This window comes from Lepidochelys olivacea (genome assembly GCF_965140295.1).
Source record: "Lepidochelys olivacea isolate rLepOli2 genome assembly, chromosome: 10".
NCBI lineage: Eukaryota > Metazoa > Chordata > Testudines > Cheloniidae > Lepidochelys > Lepidochelys olivacea.
The window spans coordinates 3,272,201-3,288,468 of NC_140420.1; the positions used below are offsets into that span (position 1 = coordinate 3,272,201).

At 43.1% G+C, this 16,268-nt stretch overlaps 1 protein-coding gene across 2 annotated transcripts in view; it reads right to left on the reverse strand.

Annotated features, from left to right (window-relative positions):
- GRID2IP (Grid2 interacting protein) overlaps window positions 1-16,268 on the reverse strand; it is a 106,406-nt gene that overhangs the window by 84,164 nt on the left and 5,974 nt on the right. The window lies entirely within an intron of this gene.

Consider the following 16,268-nt stretch of genomic DNA (forward strand, 5'->3'; position numbering starts at 1 on the left):
CCTTTGAAGCAAATTAACTGTCTTTTACCCGCGTAGTGAAACCATCATTTCATATTCCTGGTAATGTCACCCTAAAAACCAAGTCACACAAATTAGTCAAAATGGGTTACAATAACAAATATTTCTCATTACACAATGACTGCAAAAATATCTGTATTAGAATTTGCCAGATCCTCTAGATCCTGCTGGGATGAGCACTCATGGGCTTCACATGGGAGAGGTAACATTGCACTCACACCAGTCTGGCCAAGACCAGGTAAGCTGCAACAACCCTTTATGTGGTACCGACCCACCTTCAGTATAATGAAGGGTAAACCCAGAATTTAAGAAGAGGATGTATGAAAGGCCTGATTCATGAGTAAGAACAAAGGATCTGATTCTGCGTCCAATGAAATCAATGGTGTGATGCTAGCAGGCCAGGTGCCAGCTCTTGCTCAGGCTGCAGGCATCAGCTAAGAACTGACAAACTCATAACTGGAGACCAGACCAATTCACTTATGTGTTGCTCAACATAGGTATTAGTCTTATAAGAATGTAGTTAGTGTTTAGAGTCTATAGAATGTTTGTATATTGCTGCATGCATTTATCTTATTTGTAATGTTTGTATTCCATGCTACAAGGAAATATGTAAGTTTTGCTTTACAACTCTGAAAATAGAAAAGGAGTACTTGTGGCACCTTAGAGACTAACAAATTTATTTGAGCATAAGCTTTCGTGAGCTACAGCTCACTGAATGCATCCGATGAAGTGAGCTGTAGCTCACAAAAGCTTATGCTCAAATAAATTTGTTAGTCTCTAAGGTGCCACAAGTACTCCTTTTCTTTTTGCGAATACAGACTAACACAGCTGCTACTCTGAAACTTTGAAAATGTTTGCGCTAAACTTGTGAACTTAGATGGGACAGGTGTTTCTCCCAGCCCGTCCAGAAGAACTATCGAAATCAGATGAGCCATCAAGGAACATTGCAATACAAATAATTGGTGAATGACCCAATCGCACCTTGGGAATGCTACATGCAAGGAAGCTCTTCCTATGGACTTGGAGGCTGAGTGTAGGAAACAAAACAAAGACAAGGGAAGTCTTTCATCTCTTTGCTGTTTGAACTCTCACAGGCCAGAGACACCAAACTGAAGACAGAGATCCCCCAGGGCTATGCCTGGGCCCGCCCTGAAAGAATCTTGAATTCACCGATTACTACAACTGTCACTCTCAGGATTTAGATTCCATCTCATTTGTGTGTATATGTTTGTTTCTATGAACCTGTAAATAACTCTCTCCTTTCTTTTCCCTAGTTAATAAAACTTTAGATAGTTTATTACAGGATTGGCTACAGGTGTTGTCTTTGGTGTAAGATCTACGGTACCAGCTGATCTTGGGTAAGTGACTGGTCTCTTGGGACTGGAAGCAATCTGAACATTTTGTGATTTTTGGTTTAAGTGACCATTTATCACTACATCCAGCTTGCCTGGGTGGCAAGACAGACTGGAGAGTCTAAGGGGACTGTGACTCCATGATGAGATTGTTAGAGTGACCCAAGAGTTGAAATGTGTTACTGGTTTGGTAAAATCTAATTATAGAACATACCACCAGTTTGGGGTGTCTGCCCTCTCTTTGACAGTCTGCCCTGAGGCAGGCACTCAAGGTCATGAGCCACTACAGAGAGCCTGAAAAATGGCAAAACTCCCATTGACTTAATGCGGAAGATTAAACCACAAAAGAAGTGTCAGGCTCATCAGCCATTAATGGAAGAAGCACACATTTAAGGGGAAACTGGAACATGTGATCACCAAGGCTTCTTTAAACACTCCAGAGCAACAGCCTCGAAGCTCCTTCTCAGCTACACCGGATTCAGTAAATAATTTGCAGGTACACCCATTAACTCTCCTTTGATACTCGCTAAATAATTTGCATGCAGACTCACTCGCTCTCCTTTGATCCAGCCTCTCTATGAAGATGCTGTTTACTCTCAGATTTATTTATTACACATTATTTAACATGCATTCAGCATTACTGAAAAGCTAATAGAGACAGGGCCCTTGCAATCAAAATATTGCAAAGGAAATAAAAAGCATTTTGCCTGAAATGACTGGATAAATTAGTTTATGGAGGCTTAGAGAAACAAGGTGGGTGACGTAATATATTTTATTGGACCAACTTCTGTTGGTGAAAGTGACAACAGAAGTTGGTCCAATAAAAGATATTACGTCACCCACTTTGTCTCTCTAATATCCTGGGACCGTTACAGCTACAACTGCACTACATACAATTTATGGAGGCTTGTTAGTAATAATAATCTTTAATCAATTATCATAATGAATGCATTTTTATTTTTGCACTGTTCAACTCCAAAAGCCTCGACTCTACTCAAGATTACAAAAAAGCAAAGTAACAAAACCCAAGTGTTTTTAAACCAGTACTATGGACCAGTTTCAAACAAGCTCCAATAACAACCACTCATACAAACTAAAAAAAGAAAATCAGTCTCCAGCATCTCTCAATCTTCATACCTAGTGATAGGAGAGTATTTCAAATACCTGACTCCCATCTTGAGATTGATTACACCAAGGGACTGTCAGCAGAGAACCACAGAGAATTCCTGTGCCCATTTGTGTACTCAGTGCCCAATTCCTACTGGAAGTTAAGGGAACTGTGTGCCTCACTCTCCTTTGTATCTTTGAAAAGCTTCCCCTTCTTATTTTTCCCTATTATTTTGAGTTGCCCTTCATCTGTGCCAGCCCTTTCACTAAGAATAGCCGGGACAGGGTTGGTGTGTAAATAGAATCTTGATTTATCACCCAAAGTGGCTGTCTTCTGCCACTTGACTCTTCTAACTCCAATTTTAGTGACAAAATTATGTTTTCTCTTCTCATTTAAGTCCTGAGAAGAGCTCCTTACATTTTTATCATTTGGAATTCAGCAAGAGATTGAAAGATTTTAATATTCTATTAAAATCCAAGTAGGTGAAAGACAAATATCTCTTACCTCCTTCTCTTCGAAGGGATGAAGCAGCTTGTTCACAGGGGAAAAGGATAGTGGGGGGAGAGAGAGATTCATTACTATAGAAACCTATATTAACAATCACCATCTGGATCTGCTACTTCAAATAGCTGCTTAAAGCTGTGCTGTAAAGGGAATTGGGAGGACTGTCTTACAAAGGAATATTAAAAGAACTAAACAACAAGCAATAACTAAAGGAGACATAAAACAATTGTTTGTGAACATCGGACAGATGAAAATGTCCAGGAGAGAGCGTAAGTGTTTAGGGTGGAACAAGCCTGGGATTAATGGGGTGAAACTAAGCGAAGGAAAATTTAGGCTGAATATCAGGAGAGCTATTAGGTTGTGGAGTGAGCTCCCCAAGGGAAGTTTGGAGACCCCAGACAAGGGCCAATAAGCAGGGAGACAGACAGACAAACAGTTGTCCTTCAGGCTGGACATTTGAAATGAGACTAGGCAAAACACTGGTGATTATGTACAAGGGAACAATGCTGCTTTGGCTAAAGGGAGATGGACCAGGTGACCACCTACAGTATGTCTTTTCCAGCTCTAACTTCTATGAATCTGTGATATGAGAAAAGACTTACAGAAATCTGTGGCCCTCGGAGGCAGGCCAGCCAGGCTCTCACAAAGGGCATGTTTGTCCCCCTGAGGTTTCAGGACTGTCTTCCTTCTCATCCGTTTCTTTCAGAAGTACATATCAGTGATCCACACAAATTCTTTTTACTCCTTCAGACAGCGAGGTCTGATCAGCTGCTATATCCACAATCCAGCATTCAAGGTGCACTTCACTGGGGAAGAATAGCCTATACACTTCTTTTTTCCTTAAGGCCCACAATAGTGATTGAACTGGCAAAACACTTATGTAAGGCACCTTAATGGTGAAAGTGTTGAGATCAGTAATATAAACACAGATTCATTCTAGCAAGGTTTCATTTTTCCCAACTCACTAGCACAACAGACTGCCACTAAAATGACCTTCCAGTCTCCTTGGAACAGAAGAAGTTCCCCTCAAGATGCTGTGTGTTAGCTTCATGCGTATTTTTCTTACTCTGTTTAATCTCACTGTCACTCCAAAGAGAACTGCAGACTGATTACAGTGTTAGTAATGGCTTGTCTCACGCTGACCTGAGACTGAGACCTATAAGTGGAATTAGAATTTGAAAGGAGTTAAAATGGATTAGGGCCCAAGCTGGGAAATCTACTACCCACACGAGCAAATCAAAATAGACAACTATGGGATGTCAGAGTAGCAGAAATACAGAGCTAGAGAATGGCCAGAAGCGCTGGCCTGGCCTGGTCCTGCAACCAGCTGTGTTGGGGAGAAAATCAGGGATATTGTGCTGGGTGGGAATGCACCGATATGCATTTGGCACAGAGACAAACACGTCACTCGGCTGACTGCCGAGATCTCGGCTGAAGAGTGTGATCAGAACTGTGTTTCCTACTTCCTATTCATACTTGGCCCCCATGCAAAGAAACCAGTGGCCATTCTCCTAGCTGAGAATGGCTGAGAGAGTTGGAAAGAGTGGGCCAGAAAGGCAGGGAAATGTGTGATAACATGGACTGAATATTAAACTGCTGTCTTCTGATTTTCTCTTTTGCTTCCTCAGCATGTCAGGATCCCTGGGCTCAGAAAGCTAAAAGGCTTTAAGGTATTATGCCTCCTGCTGTGGCACCAGCAGGAGCTGGGGTCTGCGGTAGAAATCTGGGGGAGGGATATTATATCCCATTAGGAACTACACAGCATGACTTTCTTCTGTTTTATGTGCCAACGTGGGCTGAATATCAGGAGAAACTGCCCAATGGTGACATCCGGAAGGGCATGGAATAGTCCCAAGAGAACTGGTGAGAACCCCATTACTTGTGAAACTTGAAACTTGACTGGATAGAGCCTTGGAGAAGACACCATAGGCAACACTCCTGACTTGCTCTGGTATGGCTGTGATGCTCTATAGGTCTTTTCCATCTCTAATAGTATCTGTTCATGGCCATAAATGTGTTGCTGCTGTAACATTCATAAGCATCTGTCCCCTCTCACCTTCTCTTTCTTGATTCCACAGCAATAATTACTTTTACAACAAATCTGTTTATCCATCATATGCACAAGGAACCGAACACTTCCCTGGTATAACACAGTGGACCTCAGCAGAGTTGCATCAGAGCTAAATCTGACCCAATATAAACGTGTGTGCTTTTACTGTCACTTTTGCCCCCATCTACACAAATGCAAAACCAAATGGAAACAGAAATAGCGATGGGCTGTGAAGCATGAACACTGGAAATTTGAACAAAAAAAGCAGCCCAAAGAGATGTTTATGTGGGAAGTGTCTGAACCTCTCAAATCTGGAAATGGGACTAGAGACCCAGAAAGCTCAGGTTCTCTCACAGAATTCCCAGCAAACCCTGTCTTCCCTGAATCATGTAGGTGCACAGACACAGACTGCACACACAACATTACAGGTCCAAATTTATGCCTGCACAATTTTTCACATGGAACATTTTGCATATGCAAAATGCTGTGTGCATGCAAGTTATACTTATGTACCTAAGTCAGGTAGTTAGATGTCTGACTACTCACTTTGAACACACAAATGCAGCTTGAACAGAATACTTGACTTTTTTGCTCCTGCAAATATTGTGCATTGAAAAATTGTGCATGCAAATACCTAAGAGTAAAAATTTCCCTACTAATTCTGATGTGGAGAAAGTAAATAAGGAAGTGTTATTTATTCCTTCTCATAACACAAGAACTAGGGGGCCACCAAATGAAATTAATAGGCAGCAAGTTTAAAACAAACAAAAGGAAGTATTTCTTCACACAACACACAGTTAACCTGTGGAACTCTTTGCCAGAGGATGTTGTGAAGGCCTAGACTATAACAGAGTTCAAAAAAGAACCAGATAAATTCATGGAGGATAGCTCCATCAATGGCTACTAGCCAGGAGGGGCAGGGATGGTGTCCCTAGCCTCTGTTTGCCAAAAGCTGGGAATGAGCAAAAGGGGATGGATTGCTTGATGATTCCCTGTTCTGTTCATTCCCTCTGGGACACCTGGCATTGGCCACTGTTGGAATACAGGATACTGAGATAGATGGATCTTTGGTCTGACACAGTATGGCCATTCTTATGTTCTAATTTTAGAGAATGGGTTGAGGCTTATCTGAAAATTTGCCCCATTGGGCCAGTAAGCATTTCTACATCCTTAATCAGGGGGGATAATGTTTGACTGATAATGTTTGTCAGATGTATGACTGACTGCAATAAAGTGTACACAATATTCACAAGAAAAGTGAAGGTGTTCAGAATAGGAGGATTTTTTCTCATTTGGCATGAACTCAAGAAGACATGTTTTTCCAAAAATATGTTCTTCCTCTGATGTATTTGGGGGTGCAAAAACAGGCCCTGTTATTAAACCACAAAACAACGCATTTTTGAGCAGAGCTGTCTACACACAGGGGCCTAAAATTGCTCCAAATGAAATAATGAACAATTCCACACATAATTTAGTGAACACGGGGACTGCCGGACTAGATCAGACCCAAGATCCATCTAGTCCACTATCCTGTCTCCAACAGTGGCCAGCACCATATGTCTCAGAGAAAGATGCAAGATTCCCACACATCTGCCTCCTCTTCACCAGTTGTGTGCACGTCTTGAGATGAAATTCTCGATAGCTTGTGGCCATTGAAAGCTCCAGCTGTGCAGCAGCCCACTCAGATAGCCCCCGCACCCCCCATAGGCAGCGTCATAGTGTGTCACCTCAGGACCAGCGCCTCTGGGCATTCCATGTGCTATACTTCATGCCAATCATCTTGCCCCGTCTGAGATGTCTCCCTTATTTCTAGCTAATGGCTGGAGTTCCTGTTGATTCTGTGGTGATGCCTTTCCTGGTTTCTGTGATATGTGCTACCTTATATTTACCTGGGACACTGTGTACATTTCCCAGAACTGAAGAAGAGCTCTGCGTAAGCTCAAAAGCTGGTCTCTCTCACCAACAGAAGTTGGTCCAATGAAAGATATTACCTCACTCACTTTGTCTCTCTAATATCCTGGGATCGCCATGGCAACAACAACACTGCATATGTGCCCCTAATCCATTTTAATGCAGCTTCAGTCTCTGGCCAGGCACAGAAAATCAGCAGAAAACAGCAGCTTTATCTCCTGGAGGAGTCTGTGTGTGTGTTTACTTCCTGACTACACTCTTCTTTCTACATTAAATATTTTCACTGCTGCAGGATGTCTAGAACAGGACAAGGCAGCATTTAACATCAAAGGCTGATGACTGACTTCTCACTCTGCTAACTGGCCAATGTACATTCCTGCTCTCCGCTAGCAGTGCTGTCTGTGTGTTTCTATTGTGCTCCTTACTCTCCCCTTCCATAATCCCACCCAGTTTGCTGCTGATTCCTACACGGGCTGCCATATTCCCAGGTGCAAATTTAACTTCTCTTGATCAGGGAATGGAGGAAGCTGATAAGGGATCTGGGTCACGACAGAAATGCTGAGCTCTGGGAAGGTCACGGATGTGATGAGTTGCCGGGGAGGGGGGTCTCAGCCTAGTTCCAGATTGGCATTTGCTCACATCACAAAGTACACTATTTAGCACAGTTCAGCTGAACTGCCAGTCTCTGCTCAGAAGAAACCTGAGGCTAAAATAGCAGAGTGTGCTGCAGACCAGGGTCCTGGCAGAAACGGATGGAAACCGAGGAACCCAGGACTAGAATAAAATAAGGTGCCATAAAGCAGAATTGCGGTGCCTGGGTAGCACTCAAAGGGAATTCTTGACCAAACAGCCAATAGTCATGGGCGCTGCAGCTCTGGCTGGAGCTTAGTTTGCAGAGTTGTGAGGACTCATGACTGGATTAGCAATGGGGGCTGCAGGTTGGAACTGAAGTTCACTGGCAGAGCTGGAGGGGGAACCGGCTGAAGTAGCAGGGGATGGTCCAAATCAGGACTGTGATGCACTGGCAGAGCTGTGAGAGGGAGTTTGCACAGCATCTCTCCTCCGTATGCTTAGCTCGTCTAGCTCCGCACTTTCATCAGCACCAAAAACACACAATAGCCAGAATAAAGGTAAAATTTCTAGTACAGAACTGCTCCCACTTCTGCATCACTTTGATCAGAGACATCCCAATGTTTGTCAGGCACCGGCAACATGTCTAATTAATATGGCACGGGTGTTATTGATTAGGGAAGAGCTAGGAAACCCTTATAGCTTATCATTGGCCATATTAAGACTATGAAGAACATAGCATCTGGTGATAGGTCTTGTGTAAACAACAAAACCAAATAATCTTACCATGTCCAGATACCTGCAGAATAGAGAGAAAAGGCCAAGATGCACTGGGATTTGAAAAGGAAAACTTCTTCGATTTGTGGGACCCTCTTTTAAAAAAGTCCATAACTAACAGAAAATTCTTTTTTTACCAGCTGAAACAAAACAATCTTGACTTGGAGCACTAGCTGGTGTATTCACTGCCCTCTGGTGGTGACACAGAAATAAAAATAGGAATTCCAGGAGAGATTTTCTTTAGCTATTAAACCCACTCAGTATGAATGAAGGTCAATAATTGTGATGGATTTTCTTTTTTAGCAAGTCAAAAAAACTTTGTCTCCTTTGCCAATAAATTTTCAATGTAATTGGGTAAATTAAAGCACCAGACACAGGCTTGACACTGAGCTCCAGCCTTTGGTCTGCAAACAGAGCTTCCACAGGAATTAGTAATAGCCAGGGATCTCTGAGCTAAAGGCTAAAACTCTGGATTAGAAAAAAGACTCATTTTGTTTCCTAACAGACCATCATCCAGACTGCTGGATGAAACGCAGCCTCGTATGTGATGACTGCTCGGCACAGCCTGTGGATTAAATTATCTTTACCTACTTCAGATTCAAACTCATCCTAATATTATTATATTTAGTAGGTGATTTTTTATCTGAGAGTTTGAAAGGTCACTCCCAAAAATAATATCAAGCTGCTGCATCTGTGCCAGCATGCAGCCTTTGGTAGCTCTGTCGTATTCCTACAATTATTCCTATTTATTTAGCCAGCTCTATAGCTGTGCATGGCACTTTGCAGACAAATAAAATTACAGTCCCTGCCCCCAGGATTTTACAACCTAAATTAGACTTAAACCAGGGCTCCCAAACCATGCCCTACCAAGGGTCCCATTAATAACTCTTCAGGGGAGAGAGGGCCAGGCCTAAATTGTACATACATATAACATCAAAGAAATACACACACGGAACATCTTCTTGCACTTGAATCAATGCACAAAACTTGCTGGTTGGTTGTATTCACCAGCAGTAAGAACCTGCGGTTCCTTAGCTTTCTCCTCACTCTATGATAACAGGAACAGAATGACTGTGGGCTGCATTGTAGCCTATAGGACACCACACCTGACCTTTGGGTTACACTTTGGGGTAGGTGTTGCCCTACAACTAATATTTTTGCTGCATTTTCTGTCTCCTCCAATTTTACTTTGGCACTTTCTTTGTCAGGAATTTACCAGTGAACTGCTTTCCATTGCCCTAAAAAATTACCTTCTGGCTTTCTGAAACTATTCTCCCTGACAATAAAAATTATTCTACTCTCAGTATGAAAGCAGCCCATGCAAGGCTTACCTCTTTTTCACAGGGTCTAGCCAGTAGCCGATTGGAATAAGGAAAATTACCAGCTTCAAAGCTTTTGGATCAGTTACATGCTGGTGACAACTACCTGAGTTTCTATGGCAAATTCTTTCTGAGTACAGTAACCTAATAGGCCATTCATTAGCAAGCCAACCTAAAGAGCTTTCTGGAGAACAGGAGTACAAAGTGTGCCAGGCAGGCACAGGAGCAGTTTCAGCTAACGCTGTCACCATGCTTGGAACAAGAAGAAAATTCTCAGGCTCTTAAAGCTTTAACCAGTTTAAACCTTAGATAGATGTAAATTCCAGGGGAGAATTTAGGAAGCAACCACCAATGTATCTGCATGGGAAGATGCTACTTCCCTTAAACAGTGAATTAAATTCATTCCTGTTTTAACTCCATGGGTGTACGGCAGAGACCACACTTTGGTGACTGCAGAGGCACTGTGCAGCCAGTGGAGATATATCTCACAGCTCCTGCAGAAGCCAAAGGGTTATTTGCTTAAAAAAATGTTTCTCCTAAGAAAGCTACAGGGAAGAGGAGGCAGCAAATCAGATGAATTTCTATGCTGCTTTTTAAACAAACACAAAGAATAGCATATACCATATGTCTGTGTTACACACAATCTTTCCTCTTGGGTCTTGGCATTTCCAGGTGACCTCAGCTTTCTCGATCCATCTAGCGGTACACAGTGATCAGAAGGGTTCTGCTTGATAACAATCCAAACCAGTGCGGACTGACATACACTCATTTTCATCATCTGAGTCAGATGCTACCTGCAGAAGATTGATTTTCTTTTTTGGTGGTTTGGGTTCTGTAGTTTCTGCATCTGAGTGTTGCTCTTTTAAGACTTTTGAAAGCATGCTCCACACCTCATCCCTCTCAGATTTTGGAAGGCACTTCAGATTCTTAAACCTTGGTTCGAGAGCAGTAGCTATCTTTAGAAATCTCCCATTGGTATCTTCTTTGTGTTTTGTCAGATCTGCAGTGAAAGTGTTCTTAAAATGAGCAACATGTACTGGGTCATAACCGGAGATTGCTATAACATGAAATATACGGCAGAAAGTGGATAAAACAGAGCAGGAGACATACAATTCTCCCTCAAGGAGTTCAGTCACTAATTTAATTAACACATTGTTTTTTTAAATGAGCATCATCAGCATGGAAGCATGTCCTCTGGAATGGTGGCCGAAGCATGAAGGGGCATATGAATGTTTAGCATAACTGGCATGTAAATACCTTGCGATGCCGACTACAAAAGTGCCATGCAATTGCCTGTTTTCACTTTCAGGTGACATTGTAAATAAGAAGCGGGCAGCATTGTCTCCTGTAAATGGAAACAAACTTGTTTGTCTTAGCGATTGGCTGAATAAGAAGCAGGACTCAGTGGACTTGTGGGCTCTAAAGTTTTACATTGTTATGTTTTTGAGTGCAGTTGTGTAACAAAAATATCTACATTTGTAAATTGCACTTTCACGACAGATTGCATTAGGGTACTTGTATAAGGTGAATTGAAAAACACTATTTCTTTTATCATTTTTACAGTGCAAATATTTGTAATTAAAATAATAATATAAAATGAGCACTGTACATTTTGTATTCTGTATTGTAATTTAAATCAATATACAGTATTTAAAATGTAGAAAAACATCAAGAACAGTTAATAAATTTCAATTGGTATTCTATTGTTTACAAGTGCAATTAAAATGGTGATTAATTGCAATTAATTTTTTAAATTGTGGGGTTTTTTTTAGTTAATCGCGTGAGTTAACTATGACTAATCGACCACCCTAATTTACACACAACTCCTATTACAATGAGCTGCATTGGATCATTAATAAGAATCCTAAATAGAGCTTTTGGGATTTAGGGGATTTTCTTGGCTTTATCCTCCCTTTCTATTGGTTTTATCCTCTTTCTACTGTTCAGGGCCACAGATGTGGAAGTAAGTCTGAATGAATGGCCCTGCTACTACTTCCAACAACATCACCCCAACCCCACAAGTCCTGATCACAATACTCCCTGAACTGATGGCCACTTTGTTTCTCAATCTGGAGCCATTTCCCTGGTGGTTTGGTTTTGTAATTGCTACATTTTGAATCCATGGTACCACCTGTCTTATTAACTAACCTTCCTGTCCCAGTGGTCCCTACCCCTTGTAGAGCTGCACCCATGGGCTAGCTCTGCATAATACAGCTGAATCCCTGTATAGCCTGGGGAATAAACTGGAATCTAAGAACAAACTATAGAGAGGCATTTTTCCTTTAAAAAATAAGGCTTTCCTCCAACATTAAACTTCATTCTGCACTAGCCTGGATTCTGCTTTCTCTCCAGGGGACCAATGACTCCTTAAAGGCCTGGAATTAAAACTTAATTATCTCAGATTCTTAGTTCAAAGGAGGAAAAAACACAGGTATGTGTTGGGAGCTGAACTCTCTGTACTGACCAGGTCAGCTGGACAAGGGCAGCTCCAGTCCCTTTCTGGCCTTGTCTTGGTTTAACCTCTCAGCAGCCATTCTCATTACGTTCCATAAAAAGAAATAACACAAACGGAGTCAATATTAAGCAGTTAGTTAGGGGTCAGGGTGCCCTGGCTCCAAAACCAGCATGAGTCACCTGAAAGGGGGTTGTTAGGAGAGTCCCAGTGCTACAGGCTTATCAGATTACAACAAACAGCTGTAATCTTTGCAGCCTCTCATAACCCTGTCTCATGATTCTTGTTATATGTGGCTGGCTGCTGCACCCTTCTTATATTTGTCTACCTTCCCTCTCATTAAACCTTAGTGATAAACTACACTGGGGGATTCTTCATCCCTCCCTCTTCCCCTACCTCAAAAGATCCTTGACTCATCTACCCCAACTGTTGATCTTCCCTCCTCCCATGACAAGAAACCCTCATTCCCCTTTCAGGAAACTCTTCCCCACACATGTACTCCTGGCTGCCACTCTGCCCATCTGGGGATTGAAACCAGGAGCAGAGAAGTGGGTCAGAAAGACAGTACACATCCAGAGAGTCAGGGTAAGTTTCTGGCTGAGGGGAAGTAGGTAGAATAGAAAGCACAGACTTTGAGATAGATCAGAGAGGCTTTTCAACAGTTGGGAGACAAGTGTAGGGGGATCTGGGAGGGTTTCTGGCAGGTAGGTGGGTAGGTAGATGAAGGAGGAAGCCTACACCAGGTGTGTGATGTGTGAGGGTTTCTGCAAGCCGGGAAGTGGATCACATAGGAAGTGCATATCTAGGACTCTCAGAATGTTTTCTGGCAATCACATAGGCAGTACTTGGAGGGAAAGGCACGGGTGGATCACTCCATAATTGCCATATTCTGTACACTTCCTGGAAGCCGTACTCACTGTCAGAGACAGGATGCTGGGCTAATTGGACCATTGGTCTGACCCAGTATGGCAGCTCTTATTGTCTAGTTCTCATGATCTGTGCACAAACAGTGGGAATTGGGGAGGGCTTCCAACAGCAGGGAGGTTGACTTGGGGAAAAGATTTGGGCTTTGCCATTGCACTAGTAATAAATTGCAACCAAAAAGATCTCAGTTCTGGACTTTGAAGGTGTAAAGGAACATTATTAGGTTATAAATCACAGCATCATTACCAACCAGTTCACTGACTGGATTATTAACCTACCATTTTGCAGAGCTTCTGTACAATTTCCAGTGCCACTGGACTATAAGTAACATGCCCTGTTATTGTAACAGTGTTGGTCCTAGGATATTAGGGAGACAAGTTCTGTGAGGTAATATCTTTTATGGGACCAACTTCTGTTGATGAGAGAAACAAGCTTTTGAGTTTACACAGTGCTCTTCTTCAGACCTGAAGAAGTAACATGTCCTGGATGCCATTATTACACAGTGCGGTGTTGAATAGGTATTCCAGGGGTGTGGAGATGAAACAGATGCATGCCTCAGATCAAGGTTTTTTGGTCAGACTGGATCATTTGTTCTTTTTTTTTTTCCGTCAATAAATACAAGTATTTTTAATTTCCCAGATTGTACCTCCTCTTTGATCATTCTTCTTGTTGTTATCGTTGGCTGCCAATTTATTGCTGTTTTATTGCTATTACGTTATTTTGTTTATAATTAGTTGGCAAGGTGCTTAGAAAATGAGAATAACTGTCTTTAATCCTTAAAGCACATGACAGTCATAGAATATCAGGGTTGGAAGGGACCTCAGGAGGTCATCTAGTCCAACCCCCTGCTCAGAGCAGGACCAATCCCCAATTAAATCATCCCAGCCAGGGCTTTGTCAAGCCTGACCTTAAAAACTTCTAAGGAAGGAGATTCTACCACCTCCCTAGGTAATGCACTCCAGTGTTTCACCACCCTCCTAGTGAAAAATTTTTTCCTAATATCCAACCTAAACCTCCCTCACTGCAACTTGAGACCATTACTCCTTGTCCTGTCCTCTTCTACCACTGAGAATAGTCTAGAACCATCCTCTCTGGAACCACCTCTCAGGTAGTTGAAAGCAGCTATCAAATCCCCCCTCATTCTTCTCTTCTGCAGACTAAACAATCCCAGTTCCCTCAGCCTCTCCTCATAAGTCATGTGTTCCAGACCCCTAATCATTTTTGTTGCCCTTCGCTGGACTCTCTCCAATTTATCCACATCCTTCTTGTAGTGTGGGGCCCAAAACTGGACACAGTACTCCAGATGAGGCCTCACCAATGTTGAATAGAGAGGGACGATCACGTCCCTCGATCTGCTCGCTATGCCCCTACTTATACATCCCAAAATGCCAGTGGCCTTCTTGGCAACAAGGGCACACTGCTGACTCATATCCTGCTTCTCGTCCACTGTCACCCTAGGTCCTTTTCCGCAGAACTGCTGCCTAGTCATTCGGCCCCTAGTCTGTAGCGGTGCATTGGGTTCTTCCATCCTAAGTGCAGGACCCTGCACTTATCCTTATTGAACCTCATCAGATTTCTTTTGGCCCAATCCTCCAATTTGTCTAGGGCCCTCTGTATCCTATCCCTGCCCTCCAGCATATCTACCACTCCTCCTAGTTTATTATCATCCGCAAATTTGCTGAGAGTGCAATCCACACCATCCTCCAGATCATTTATGAAGATATTGAACAAAACCGGCCCCAGGACCGACCCCTGGGGCACTCCACTTGACACCGGCTGCCAACTAGACATGGAGCCATTGATCACTACCCGTTGAGCCCGACAATCTAGCCAACTTTCTACCCACCTTATAGTGCATTCATCCAGCCCATACTTCTTTAACTTGCTGACAAGAATACTGTGGGAGACCGTGTCAAAAGCTTTGCTAAAGTCAAGGAACAACACATCCACTGCTTTCCCTTCATCCACAGAACCAGTAATCTCATCATAGAAGGCGATTAGATTAGTCAGGCATGACCTGCCCTTGGTGAATCCATGCTGACTGTTCCTGATCACTTTCCTCCCATGTAAGTGCTTCAGGATTGATTCCTGGAGGACCTGCTCCATGATTTTTCTGGGGACTGAGGTGAGGCTGACTGGCCTGTAGTTCCCAGGATCCTCCTTCTTCCCTTTTTTAAAGATTGGCACTACATTAGCCTTTTTCCAGTCATCTGGGACTTCCCCCGTTCGCCACGAGTTTTCAAAGATAATGGCCAATGGCTCTGCAATCACAGCCGCCAATTCCTTTAGCACTCTCGGATGCAACGCATCCGGCCCCATGGACTTGTGCACGTCCAGCTTTTCTAAATAGTCCCTAACCACCTCTTTCTCCACAGAGGGCTGGCCATCTACTCCCCATGCTGTGATGCCCAGTGCAGCAGTCTGGGAGCTGACCTTGTTAGTGAAGACAGAGGCAAAAAAAGCATTGAGTACATTAGCTTTTTCCACATCCTCTGTCACTAGGTTGCCTCCCTCATTCAGTAAGGGGCCCACACTTTCCTTGGCTTTCTTCTTGTTGCCAACATACCTGAAGAAACCCTTCTTGTTACTCTTGTCATCTCTTGCTAGCTGCAGCTCCAGGTGCGATTTGGCCCTCCTGATTTCATTCCTACATGCCCAAGCACTATTTTTATACTCTTCCCTGGTCATATGTCCAACCTTCCACTTCTTGTAAGCTTCTTTTTTATGTTTAAGATCCACTAGGATTTCACCGTTAAGCCAAGCTGGTCGCCTGCTATATTTACTATTCTTTCGACACATCGGGATGGTTTGTCCCTGTAACCTCAACAGGGATTCCTTGAAACACAATCAGCTCTCCTGGACTCCTTTCCCCTTAATGTTAGTCCCCCAGGGGATCCTACCCATCCGTTCCCTGAGGGAGTCGAAGTCTGCTTTCCTGAAGTCCAGGGTCCGTATCCTGCTGCTTACCTTTCTTCCCTGTGTCAGGATCCTGAACTCAACCAACTCATGGTCACTGCCTCCCAGATTCCCATCCACTTTTGCTTCCCCAACTAATTCTTCCCAGTTTGTGAGCAGCAGGTCAAGAAAAGCTCCCCCCTAGTTGGCTCCTCTAGCACTTGCACCAGGAAATTGTCCCCTACATTTTCCAAAAACTTCCTGGATTGTCTATGCACCGCTGTATTGCTCTCCCAGCAGATGTCAGGAAAATTAAAGTCACCCATGAGAACCAGGCCGTGCGATCTAGTAGCTTCTACGAGTTGCCGGAAGAAAGCCTCATCCACCT